At 43.5% G+C, this 12637-nt stretch overlaps 1 protein-coding gene across 1 annotated transcript in view; it reads right to left on the bottom strand.

Moving 5' to 3' along the window:
• Positions 1-11639, bottom strand: part of CALN1 (calneuron 1) — a 176580-nt gene extending 164941 nt beyond the window's left edge. Inside the window, exon 1 of the mRNA XM_073315434.2 lies at positions 11454-11639. The gene's annotated coding sequence lies outside the window, so the exon portion shown is untranslated. The remainder of the gene's footprint in view (positions 1-11453) is intronic.
• Positions 11640-12637: the final 998 nt, after the last annotated feature.

Below are 12637 nucleotides of genomic sequence, written 5' to 3'. Positions count from 1 at the left end.
GGGCAACACAATCTGTTCATTCTATCTTTTTTTATTTTTATTTTTTTTATTAAGAGCCAAATTTCCGTGGACTCCAATGCAAGCCCATTATGCATATTCTGAGCACAGAATAGCTCATGTGTTCTCTGATAGAATTTTTCCCCACTTCTCAGTTGGGCCCTGAGCATGTGGGCGAGACGTATCAACTAGACACCTGAGAAAGAATCCTTGGTAGTAACTAGGAGCCCTCCCCCTCTAATGCCCCATCAAGTAGTAAAGGCCTGTGCTTTTAGGTCCAATGCTTACTGAAGTCAGTGGGTAATGGATCAAGCTTTTAATAATGAATGTTGAACATTCAATCCCTGCTGATGACCCATCGTGGGTAAGGGGTCACTACACATTTCAGATTGTTTTTGACAGTTAAGGATATAACCTCGGAAGCAGTTTAGTTCTTGGAAATGAAGGAAACAAAACCTTAGCAATTAGCCTGATGGATGCAGTGTCACAAAGCCATTTCATTACCTAGGAGCTTCCAGGTTGTTGACAAGTATAAAGGTGTGATGACCCCAAATTCTGTTAGTGGTGGGTTTTCCCCTCCTCCTGAAAACTTTACTATTAAAAAGGTAGTGAAGGTCACTTTAAAAGGCATCATGTTGAAAAACACAGAAGTTTCAAGAATGCCAAGGTTCTTTTGAGTTCTGAACAGTAGAAACGAAAACTAAGTTTAAATTTAAAAATAACAAAAAGAGGGAGTAGGAACTAGCCTGATCCTCAGCCTAAATCTAAATCATCTTTAAGGGTCAGATCCATCCAACTCTCCTCTTAGTCCCCAAGAGCTCAGCTATATTTAAATTCTTCCATGCCGTCCTCCGTTAGTCCCCCTAGCTCTTCCTCCCTTTCTGTAGCCATCCAGCAATCCCCTAGCTTGCTTACCCTCCCACAGCCCTACACTAGTTCCTTTGCTTCCTTTTCACTATCCCTTCACCATTTTTCAATAGCTTCCCATTCCCACTCTGCAATTCAGGTGGTCAAAAATGCTGACCAAACTATTTTTCTGTTATATGACATTTTTCGCAAAAAGTGTGTGCTTTCCATGGAAAATTTTGACTTTCCATCAAAACCCCAAATGCCTGAAAATCCAAAACGTCATTTGGGAAATGCAGCTGTGTTACCTACGAGCATTTGTCATTTCCATTCCCCTCTATGGGCTGGGTTCCCCAGTGGGACTACATCTCCCGTGATATAATAGGACGGTTCAGCAAGGGAGACACTGAAGCATCATGGGAGATGTAGTCAGGCCTTGGACCCCAGCTCATATAGGAGAACGGGAGCATGACATACCTGAACTACAAATCCCATAATGGATCACAACAGCATTTCCAAATAGAAATTTTTCAGCAGAAAATTTTTGGGCGGTTGGCTGAAAAACTTTAGTTTTTCCACCAAAAAGGTTGAAATTTTCTATGGAAAACACACAAAAATGTATTTTGGGTGGGGGATGGGGGTGATATTTTTGTAAAAATTGTCCACAGGAAAAACTCCTTTTTCCAACCAGCTCTAGTCTCAACCTGTCTGCTGGGCCCAGGGGACTGTTTCCTCCAAGTCTGGCTTGCAGTGCACCCTTGGATGTCTCGATCCAAGTAAGCTTCAGAGTGTGAGAAATTTCAGTGAAGTCCAGGGTCCTAAAAAAATTATGCCAAAGTGTCGGCCTCTACAATAGGATTGGAAGCCATGGACTACTGAAAATTTATGAGTAGAAAAGAAGAAGGAATAGACATAGTTGCTAAGGGTACAAAAAAGAGAGAGAAATTATTTGAGGGTGCCAGAAAATGCCTTATAGTGAGAGACAAAGAGCTCAATCTGTTTAGCTTATAAAAAAGAAGATTGGTAAGTGACTTGATTAGAGTGTATCTGTACCTTCATAGGGACAAAATACCAGGTAGTAAAGGACTCTTTAATCATGCAGAGAACCAAAGGTTGAAAACTGAAGCCAGACTAACTCAAACAAGAAATGGGGCACAAATCTTTAACAGAAATGGTCATTAACCACTGGAATAAACTACCAAAGGAAGTGGTGGATTCTCTGTCTCTTGCTGTCTTAAAATCAAGACTAGATGCCTTTCTGGAAGATAGTCTTTAGCCAGACACAAGTTATTGGGCTCAATAAATTTAATGGCCTGAATTATACAGGTGGTCATACTACAAGTTTGTCTACACAGCAAAGAAAAATCCATGGCTGCCCCATGTCAGCCAACCCAGGCTTGCGTGGCTAAGGCTGCGGGGCTGTTTCATTGCTGTGTAGACCCTCTTCCACCGGACAGCATCCTAGAGCCCAGGCTCCAGCCCGAGCCCAGAATTCTACCCAGCAATGCAACAGTCCCACAGCCTGTGTCCCCCAGCCAGCCACGGATTTTTCTTCGCTGTGTAGACATACTGTAAGTGACCTAATGCTGACTTCTGGTCTTAAACTCTGTGAATCTATGAAGATACCACACCTACTAACACAGCATAAATGCCCAGGTCAGAACATCTACTATGAAAGAACTTAAATGTTATACTGTGTGTTTACTTGCACCTATCCCAAGCATTATCTCATCGCTATCTCCCATTCTGGATCTCTTTAGACTCTGCCCAAAACAGGTTACCCGGCTAATGAATGATGATGCCAGCAGAGATCTCTCTGAATCCATGCCCAGCAATTACTTACTGTTTTCCCCCTTACTGGCATGCACTGGTAGTCATCGCTGTTTCTCTTTCCTCTCATCTAGCAATCAGCAATTTCCCCCTCACCAGCAGAGCACCTGGTGTACGGAGAATTGAATAAAGTCAACAGTGATTAAGTGAACAAATGGGGCCATCAACGGTCACCAGTGCAATAGAGTCTCCGCACTATCTTCTTTGTTTGTTCCACCCCTTATGCCAGCAAATACTCTTAGGATCTTTACTGTTAAGTCCCAAAAATCTGAGATCTGTCTCTTTCTAGAGGAATTTATCTCATTTTTTGTCCACGCAGAGCTCATTGAAGGATCAGGGCCTAGAGAAAGAGTAGAATGTTGACACAATAAGATCATTAGCAGTCAGAAAAAACTATATTTCAAAGATTTTGCTAAGAGAACATCAAAGTAGCAAGGAAATGTCACTTGTGCATCTTCAAGTCTCCGATTATACATTTGTACATCTCTTAATCTGTTTAAAGACCTTGTCTTCCACTGGCAACAGAGGATATGGCTGTTGTGGGTTTGTTTATCACGAGTGTTATAAGGACTCTTTTCTCCATCATGTTTTAGTTCATTTCCCCATGTCCCACTGCCTTCATTTCAAACAGTTATAGCAAAGCTGAAGAAATTAATTCAAAGCATTCCCTATCTGCACTAGAGTATTCTGAACAAAAAGCCTCAATTTAAAAAAATATATATACAAGTTATTATTCATAATAGACTGAATGTATCACAGCTGAGTAATAATAAATGGAAATACATCAATAATGAAGAATTTTTACAACAGATTTAACAAAACAACATGGCATTACAAATACCCTCAGGGTTGATTGGATGTTATTAGTAGAGTGCCAAAACATTTAATTTTAATAATAGGACAATTAATTACTCAAGTGAATGTGATATTCACCAGCCCCCTTCCTGAAAAGAAGCTATTGTACAGCTTGCATGGTTTCATTTCTAAAAGGAACAGCAGATAAATCTTAGTGAAGTTGCCTAGATGTTATGGTAATTGGGGGCTATGCAAATATCATAAATGAGATAGAAAGTAATAAAACAGGGGAGGGTAATTATAAATTGGAATAACTAGAGATGAAATGTCATACAAAATTCACATGCAGACCTGAGTTTCAAAGTTATGGGGTCTTAGGATCTAGGCTTTTGGTTGAATACATTGTAGAGAAAGTAGCCAGTCCTTAAATTAGGGTGTAGATGTAGACTTCCAAAGTCCCAGATTGATCAGACCAGAACATTTGACCTAGGCTTATATTCAGTAGCAACACTTTTCCAAAATTGTATGGCTATTTATTATTACAGGAGATCTTGCAGATGCATTAACAGAGAGCTTTCAGACTATGATATTCAGAGGATTCCAAAGCATTATTATATTTTTTACACCACTATCTAAGGTTGTCATAATGTCCACCCAAAGGAGAAGAGCTAAGTACTGCCTGTCCATCTGTGAAATTTATATATAGCACCAGTTACCATAATACCTAAGCACTGAGCAGGTTAAGGGGAAGAATAAACCCTAAATATATGATCGTACAATGAACTCTGCATGGGTACAGGGGTCTGCTGGCATGGAGAAGATTTCAGGATTAAGGCCTACAGCACCAGTTCAGCAACGCACTTAATCTAGTGTGGCAGTTCCATTGAAGTCAATAGGATTTATGCATTTAGTACCCAATTCAACAGCGTACTTAAGTACAAACTTAAGTCCTACTGATTTCAATCAGACTACAGCACTTGCATAAGTGCTTTGTTGAATCATGGCCTAAAAGCATAAGTGATAATTATGGGATAATCAGACTCCATAGTAAAGTGCTGAAATTCTTTAGAAATTATGCAATTCTTTCTTCTCAGGGTACTGGTCTTTGGAAGATTGTCACAAAGCTGTCCCGAGATTTTGAAATGATAATTTCCTGCTGAAGCATAGTGTTTAGCTCTTTGGATGGCCAAATTACAGGATTCTTGTTTTTATTCAGTATTTATTTGAAGGAAATGTACAAGAGAGAAGTCTGATGCCGGCAGTGCTTTAAACCTGCTGGTGCTCCGTAAACAAGTTAGCTCCAGAGAGATTTTCATGTCGCTTCTTGAAATATAAAAAGAATCACTAAGACTAAATAATTGAAAACAGTTATGTAGACTTCATTTCATTGTTTTCCATGGACTTAAAATCTGTACTTTCATGTTCACAATTGTAATACCTAGCTGGGTCAATTAACTGTTTGGAATCTCATTTACATAACAGTTGACATGCTGACAATACTTCAAGGTAGATTATTGCCCTGGAGGATATCATACTATGCAGAAAAAACTAATAAGAAAGAAGGCATTTCACTTAAATTACAGTTTTTAGAAGGCGACAAAACAGAATATGTAAGATCAAGGAATTCTATAAAATGGGGCAATGTGTATCAACACACACACATCAATCTGACATTTTTATAGCATCGTTCATCTAGATAGCTCCCCAAATGTTTCAGAAAGCTAACAAACTTATTGTACAAGGCCTGGTCCTTCAAATACATACCTCACAGAAGCAAACCTTACGCACATGCTCCCATCATTACTGAAGTCAATGGCAAAACGCCAATTAACTTAAATGGGAGAGATTGTGCCACAAGTACTCCTTTTCTTTGTGCCCATTAGTTGTCCCGAATTGAAGTCAACGGAATTATTCGCAAGAACAAAAACTAGTTACCTTAGTAAGGTTTTGTAAGACTAGGCAGTCATTTAAAAGTGCTCAGCAAGTCTATATGACAGTTTAAAGGCCCCAACCCTGCCAACAAAGAAACATGGGCAAAAGCTCATTGACTTGAAAAAGTCTCAGTACAGGCATAAAGGTCCACTCTCACAGCATCCTACTGACTTAGTCCCATTGACTGCAATGAGATTCTGACCATAGTGATCCCTTTGCATGATTAGGGCCATGGGCAGGAAGTGAAGACAAATTAAATACACTATACAATTGTTTCCATATCTAGGTGGAATTTAGGTCAGAATGTAATGACCTGAATTGGATTTTGGCCAGGATACCAAGGGCATCATATCACTCAACTGTCCCTCATTTCAAGGAACGTCATTCATCTTAGTCCCAAAGTTACTTACATTTCAAACAGATCTATTCTCCCTCTCACTCTTATTACTGAAAGCAACTGATAGCAAAGGATCATTAAGCGAGGTGACGACAAAGTTGTGTACACCAAAGAAGTGGATCCCACGGTACTTTGAGTGTTTTGCATTAATACTTTTTGTGCGGGTGAATGCATGTACACACCCCCCACCCACCTCATTCTTGATCTTGCCACACACTGTGTCCCACATTTTTTGATGTTGAGGGGAATGGCCCTCCTTAATCTTGTAAAAAATACCATGGGATCTTTAATGACCATAAGTGATCACATCTTCTGTTTCGGCCTGACCTGAAAGATAGAGAGCCAGATTATCTGAATTACACCTGTGAAAATCTGGAGCCACTCCATTGTATGAGTGCCCTCAAATACCAAGGTGAAAGCACTTAGTGAGGCAGAGAGATTAAATCAGACACTGACCCCGCACCACCACCAACACAATACTCCTTAACGCCACACTGGGGCATTGGTTAATTCCTGGCTCAGAGAGAAGCGTAACAACTACTAAATCACCAACTCTATGCCCTGGAACATCTCAGTGCTCCTTGGAGGTTTCCCATTTATGCTGATAGGATCACAGCGCAAAGTGATATGGCTGCAGGCAACAAATGACATGAATCCTAAACCTCAGATCCAGACTAAGTAGTACTGTCACTTATTATGAAAACCGGAGATATGCTGTGTGTATACTATAGCCATGAGACCAGGCTTAATGACAGTATGCAGTGCAGATGTTTAAGGTTTTCTTTTATTATGCTGTAAAAAAGTATGTACAACTATGCCTACAAAGAGTGCATAAACAGAAATTAAGTTCAGCGAATGAAAGGGCAGTTTTGAAACCACCTCATTATTTCTATACATATTTCATGTCATACTCTTGGATTTCAGTTTCAGAAGACTAAATCCACAATGTGATTTTGATTACTATTGTTTAGCGTCTTTATTCTAAACCACATTTTAATCCTTTAAGCCTTTTAGCAAAGCAGGATGCATTTAATTATAAGTAATAATGTAAAGTGGCATTCTTCTATTGCATCACACTAACGATAATCCAAGTCCTGTTACATAATAGCCTGTGTTTTCTACAGTTTCTTGTTTACAGCTTAGAGCACAAAGTCAAATTCACAGATGTAAAGTATAATCAGCAAGTATATACCTTCAGAAAGTCTGTCTATAGATATTGGTTCCTCCAGTTAATATCCCAGCTAAGTACATTTTATTGTACTGCTTACTATATAAAAGAGACTTGATATTATTTATAATATCCATATAATAATTGCGTTAGTTGCCATAACCCAAGACATTCTACAATCCCATGATACATTTAAAAAGTTCCCATTTTCTTTTATATCTATTAACAGATTTTGTCAGCTACATTTCATGCTGACTCAGTAATGTTTGCATGCAGAAATTGGCTAAAATGATGCAAACTAGCATTGCTAATGCAAACAGTTTTTACATAGGCATTGTTTTTTTTTTCAATTTACAAATCACTGTTGAAGATTAAACCTGAATACTAACTAGGTGCTGTTATCTTGCCATTCATTAAGCAATGTTTTCATCTGCCTTACCAGTTAGATCATTTGGGGGTAGAGGGAGGAAGGATTTTACCTTGCATTACAACTTAGAGGGGAAGGTTTTCTGGAGCCTGGATCAGAAGCAGAGGACCAGCCACTGAAATGTATTAGGACTGGGTTTGCATTGGTTCTGCTGAGGTAAAGGCTGGAACAAGTGGCCATAGGAGAGAGAGAGAGAGAGAGAGTGTGTGTGCATGTGTGTACATATATATATATATAAAATGATCTGCCATAGATAAGATGCATCAGCATAATCCTGAACCACATTATGATTGGACAAGGACTGCATGATGTTAAAGTGGGGGAAGGGGGGAAGAGAGAGAGAGAGTATAACTTTGCCTCGTGTAAAATGAGAGAGGGGATAAAACAGAATTTCTATATAAAAATAAGGTTTGAATGTACAACTAGTATCTTTAAACAGAATACAATTTTTGCAGTGTAAATTTAGGCCAGAGATTCCATAATATATGTAGTTTCTGTAAAGCCCTGCACTATAATGTAATTCATCAGCATGAAGAAGCATACTTTATAATGAGCCTTCTTCTTGCACTAGTGAAATTAATGGGGGGGCTGCCAGTGACAACCAGGCTGGGTCCCACCTAAAGTCAAATGCAGGATGCATACCTAGCACCTTGCAAGACAGAGCTCACCCTGAGAGGTCTAATCCTGCAGTCCTTACTGCAAGTGGATATTTTGCATGACGAAAATCTGGCCCACATGTACCGTCATCCAGATCCACGTACAGTGTGGTTTGAATTTTGCCTAGACTTACACCCCATGCTACCTCACTGATATCAGGGCAGATTTGGCTCAGTAGGGGCAGTGCATATGCCAAGGAAAAGAGTACAGGATCTAGAATAAATTAGAAAACTTGACTGGGGTAAATCTGTCACATCAAAGCTTCTCCTGCCACACATATGAGGTAATAAAAAGTATCCTGCAATAAATAAACTTTTACAGAAATACCATAAAGTAAAACAGCTGGGACAGTCTTTTTAAAATGAAAACTTTCAGGGTACTCACCTGGTGGCATTATATTGTTGAACTTCCATTGGTTATTGTATGAGACTGGAACAGTAAATTATTTCAGGTCAAGGAAGCTTACATCAGCATTAATGCAAAGTAAAAGTATAACCAATGTGACCTAAACATTATCCCTGCAATGGAAGGCTCATTACAAAACAATATGGGGGGAGGGAAGACTAGAGAGACTTTTATTTGCACTAAGACATCATATATATGTGGTCTAATTGCAGATAATTGCTTACATGGTTCTTTTGGACTTAAAACAAAGCATCATTTTGATGTCAGCTGCCTACATGTTGTATGCAACCTAGTCAATCAAATCCATAACCAATCAAGTCCAGTGCAAGAAATCCCATTTCCAATTACATTAGGAGTTTTTAAATAGCCTGATAAGCACAATAAATATAATGTGGCGTGTTCTCTCTTTTTAATACATATATATATATATATATATATATATATATATATATCAGGGATTCTCAAACTGGGGGTCATGACCCCTCAGGGGGTTGTGAGGTTATTATGTGGGGGGTCATGAGTTCTCAGCCTCCACCCCCAAACCCTGCTTCACCTCCAGCATTTATAATAGTGTTAAATATTTTAAAAATGTGTTTTTAATTTATAAGGGGGGGGTTGCACTCAGAGGCTTGCTGTGCGAAAGGGGTAACAAATACAAAAGTTTGAGAACCACTGATATATATAGATAATATTGGGAGGGGATAGCTCAGTGGTTTGAGCATTAGCCTGCTGAACCCATGGTTGTGAGTTCAATCCTTGAGGGGGCCATTTAGGGATCTGGGGCAAAAGAAAAAAAAAAAAGAAATTGGGGATTGTGCCTGCTTTGAGCAGGGGGTTGGACTTGATGATCTCCTGAGGTCCCTTCCAACCCTGATATTCTATGATTCTATGATTTAGACCAATGATGACTTGGACAGCTGTTTCCACAATAGATCAAATTCTACTATAGTTTTCCCATTGAGGCAGTCAGTATCATTATGAATTTCAAAAGAGAAATGACCATCACCACACTAAAATCCAGCACTGTGCACAATTAAGAATTGAAACACTATGCAAGTAATACTAAGAAAACTGCAGTTTCCACATGCTGGAAAATGTTAGCAGAAACTTCTTTGAATAGCTTATCAGTGTCAGCTGTAATGGTATTATACAGCCTTAACACCTCAGAAAGCAAGAAAGCTAAGAGGGAGGCTTTCTTAAATGTATTCCTTTTGCTCTTTTAGTAGATAAATCAGGATGCAATCACTACAGATCATCTTTCAGTGGTTGAAATTATATTTAAAATAAAATGAACCAATGTATGTTTGAATACATAAAACCTATTAATACACGTGTGCATATGCCAGATAGGACCATCACCTTTTGATTACTGCCATTAAGATTAGTGGACATTATGGGCCAAATTCATCCATGGTGTGAATTCACTCACTTCAATGGACTAATTTGGACCTGGGTGTTCAAATGGAGGGGAAATCATAGCTCTTTGTTTTCTGATTCTCTCTGTCATCTACTTATACCTACCTACAGAGTTGTGTATTACACATCTACAAAACAAGTGTGTATCTTCTTTCTTGGGCCTGGGGGGTGTTTGTAAAATAAAATAGAACACTAGTGGGATGCTGTTAAATGAGAACTTGTGTACCTTTCTGTCTTGGGAGAGTGTGTGCGCCCACCCCCGAATCTATATCCCATATGGATGCACCCAACACTCAAAGCAGATACAGGTCTGCGTTACTGATTGTTACTGAAAATAATGGAGGGGTGGGGGAAGAAAAAATATGCATACACAGAGAAAGAGAGAAATAATGTGTGCACAGAGAGATTGTGTGTACACAAATACTGTGTTTCACAGTTGCTATAAATACAAACAAGCAGTGTATTACAACTGTAGATAGGTAGGAGATATCTCTCTGTCTACACACAGCTTCCTTCACCCTCTGGCCCAGCTGTAGCCCTTTAACTGTGTTAAGCTCAGTGCAGCCTCCTCATGCAGCACTGACCTACTGCCTTTCTCCTCTCCTCCCCCAGCTACAGCCCCACCTGTTGCTTAACAGCTAAATTAAGCTGCCCGGGGGAAAGAACAACTTCTAATTGTGCCCAGCTTGCCCCTATGCAAAGAGCAGCGCTGGCGATCGGCCACGGGCTGCCCCCGCCCCACCGGGTCTTTGCAGCTGCTCTGTGCTTGCTTAGGATGCTGGTGGCTTTTGTGCGCAAGGTCCCCCCCCCCCCCCCCCCGCCGAGACACGGTGCAAGTTCAAAGCATCGCCTCCCCCGGGGGCGGGTACCTGCTGCTTCCGCAAGGCAGCCAACAGGTAGCCACGCTGCCACCGGCCCGCTGGGTCAGCGGCCCCTCCTCAGCCCTGCCCCCCCCCCATTCTGCTGCTTCCCGGGGGGGGGGATATTCAGCTCAACCTTCTGTCGAGACTATCGGAGGGGGAAGGGGGACAGCGCATCCAAAACTAGCTAAAGGAGACCCCAACAGCCAGGGCTGGACGCCCCACGCCCCATCAAGCACCAGGGGCCCCCTTTTAACCGCCAGGTGCAAAATCCTCCCGCCTGCAATCTCTCTGCGCCTCATGAACCGGCTGCCAACCGGCCCGGATCCCCCAGTTCGAGCCCACTGTCCAGCAGCAGAGGGGACTGGTTAACAGAATACGGAGATGTGCATAGTCTAGAGACACACGCACACGCATTACTGTGTACACACACGCATTATTGTGTACACACGCATTACTCTTCCTTGCACCGTCCTGTGACCATCACCGCCACACGAATCGAAGCAAATGATGGTCAGAAACCAGCACAACGCAGCTGCACAATCCACACGCGCGCCGCTCTCAGCAGGTTTTCTCACACCCACCCCCCCATATGCTTTTCGTGCAACAACCACCGTACCCCCGGGCTGGCTACTCGCGGTCATCTCCCGCGCCCGGGAGCCCCGCCGGAGGAGGCAGAAGGGGGCGAGGGCGCCCCGGGCTCCGTCTCCCCGCTGTACTCACCTCCCCAGCAGGCGCCGCCGCCGCTACGGGTTTTCTCCCCTGGCTCCCTCGGCCCCCCTCCAGGTCGCTGCTGGCCGGGGCGGGGGGGCGACGGTGGTTTATTTTCCTCCGCCCAAGACGAGAAATCTCCGGTCACACGCCCCGCGGGTAGAAAACATGCAGCCCCCGAGGCGAGCACGGGCTTTCGCGGGGTTCCAGCGCTCCCCCTTTCTCGGGGGGCGTGGGGCGGGGGCAGGGAAGGAGAGGGGTGAGCCTCGGTGGAAGCCTTGGGGTCGATCTCCGGCAGCGGGGCGCCCCGGGGCCGTCAGTGCTCCCTGTCCCCGGGCAGGGCTCCCTTTAAACTCCATTCAGCAGTTGCCTGGTGCCTCCAGCCGCCCATGGCCAAGTCACAGCGTCTGCCCTTCCCCGGCTTCGGGAAACGCCCCCCCGCCCGCATCCACCTCCCGGGGCTCGGGAACCTGGACTCAGCCGGCTCCGGTGTGGCTTTCCCCGCTCTGCTGCCAGGCGGCTGAGAAGCGCCTGGCCTCCCTGCACACGCGCACCCCCCCCGCCGCCCCGGAGCCAGGCAGCGAGCGACAGCTTCCTCCCCTCCGAAGGAGAAGCTGCCCACGTAAAACTCCTGCACACGGGAGCCGTTTCATATTGGACACCTTGCACCAGGGCCCTTGGTAACTCTTTCCTCACCAGCAGGTGAGGGCGCACGCCTGCAGATCTGGGGCTCCTGGACTGAGCAGCGGCGGGAGGCCCAGAGAGGCTGGGGAGAGGGAGTGGAGGGGCAGAGGGTGACAGGCAGAGAGGAGAGGGGCCTGGGGGCAGAGCTACAGGGACAGAGAATAAAGCGGGTGGGGGACAGAGGGCGAAAGAGGAAAGTCGGGGGGGTAAGAGGGCTGAGGGGCAGATTAAGAGCGGGGGAGGCAGAGTGATGAGGAAGTGAGGGGCACATTTAGAGAGGAGAGGTGGAGAGGGAGGTGGGGCAAAGAGAGAGTTCGAGGGAGGGAAAGGGAAGAGTGATGAGGATTAAGGGGAGAGACATAAGCCACCCAGCCCAGAGCAGCATCCCAGGAGAAAGGAGAAAAAAATGTGGAGGCCCCCAGAGAGAAAAAGAGAGGGAGTCCCCTTGAGGGAGACTCAAGGCCATAGAAAACTCCCAGGGACAGACCGAAGGGGAGAGACTCGCAGTGCCT

The sequence above is a fragment of the Lepidochelys kempii genome, chromosome 17 (genome assembly GCF_965140285.1).
Source record: "Lepidochelys kempii isolate rLepKem1 chromosome 17, rLepKem1.hap1, whole genome shotgun sequence".
NCBI classification, from domain to species: domain Eukaryota; kingdom Metazoa; phylum Chordata; order Testudines; family Cheloniidae; genus Lepidochelys; species Lepidochelys kempii.
The sequence above is the reverse complement of the archived record's forward strand: the minus strand, read 5'-3'. Positions and strand labels throughout refer to the sequence as shown.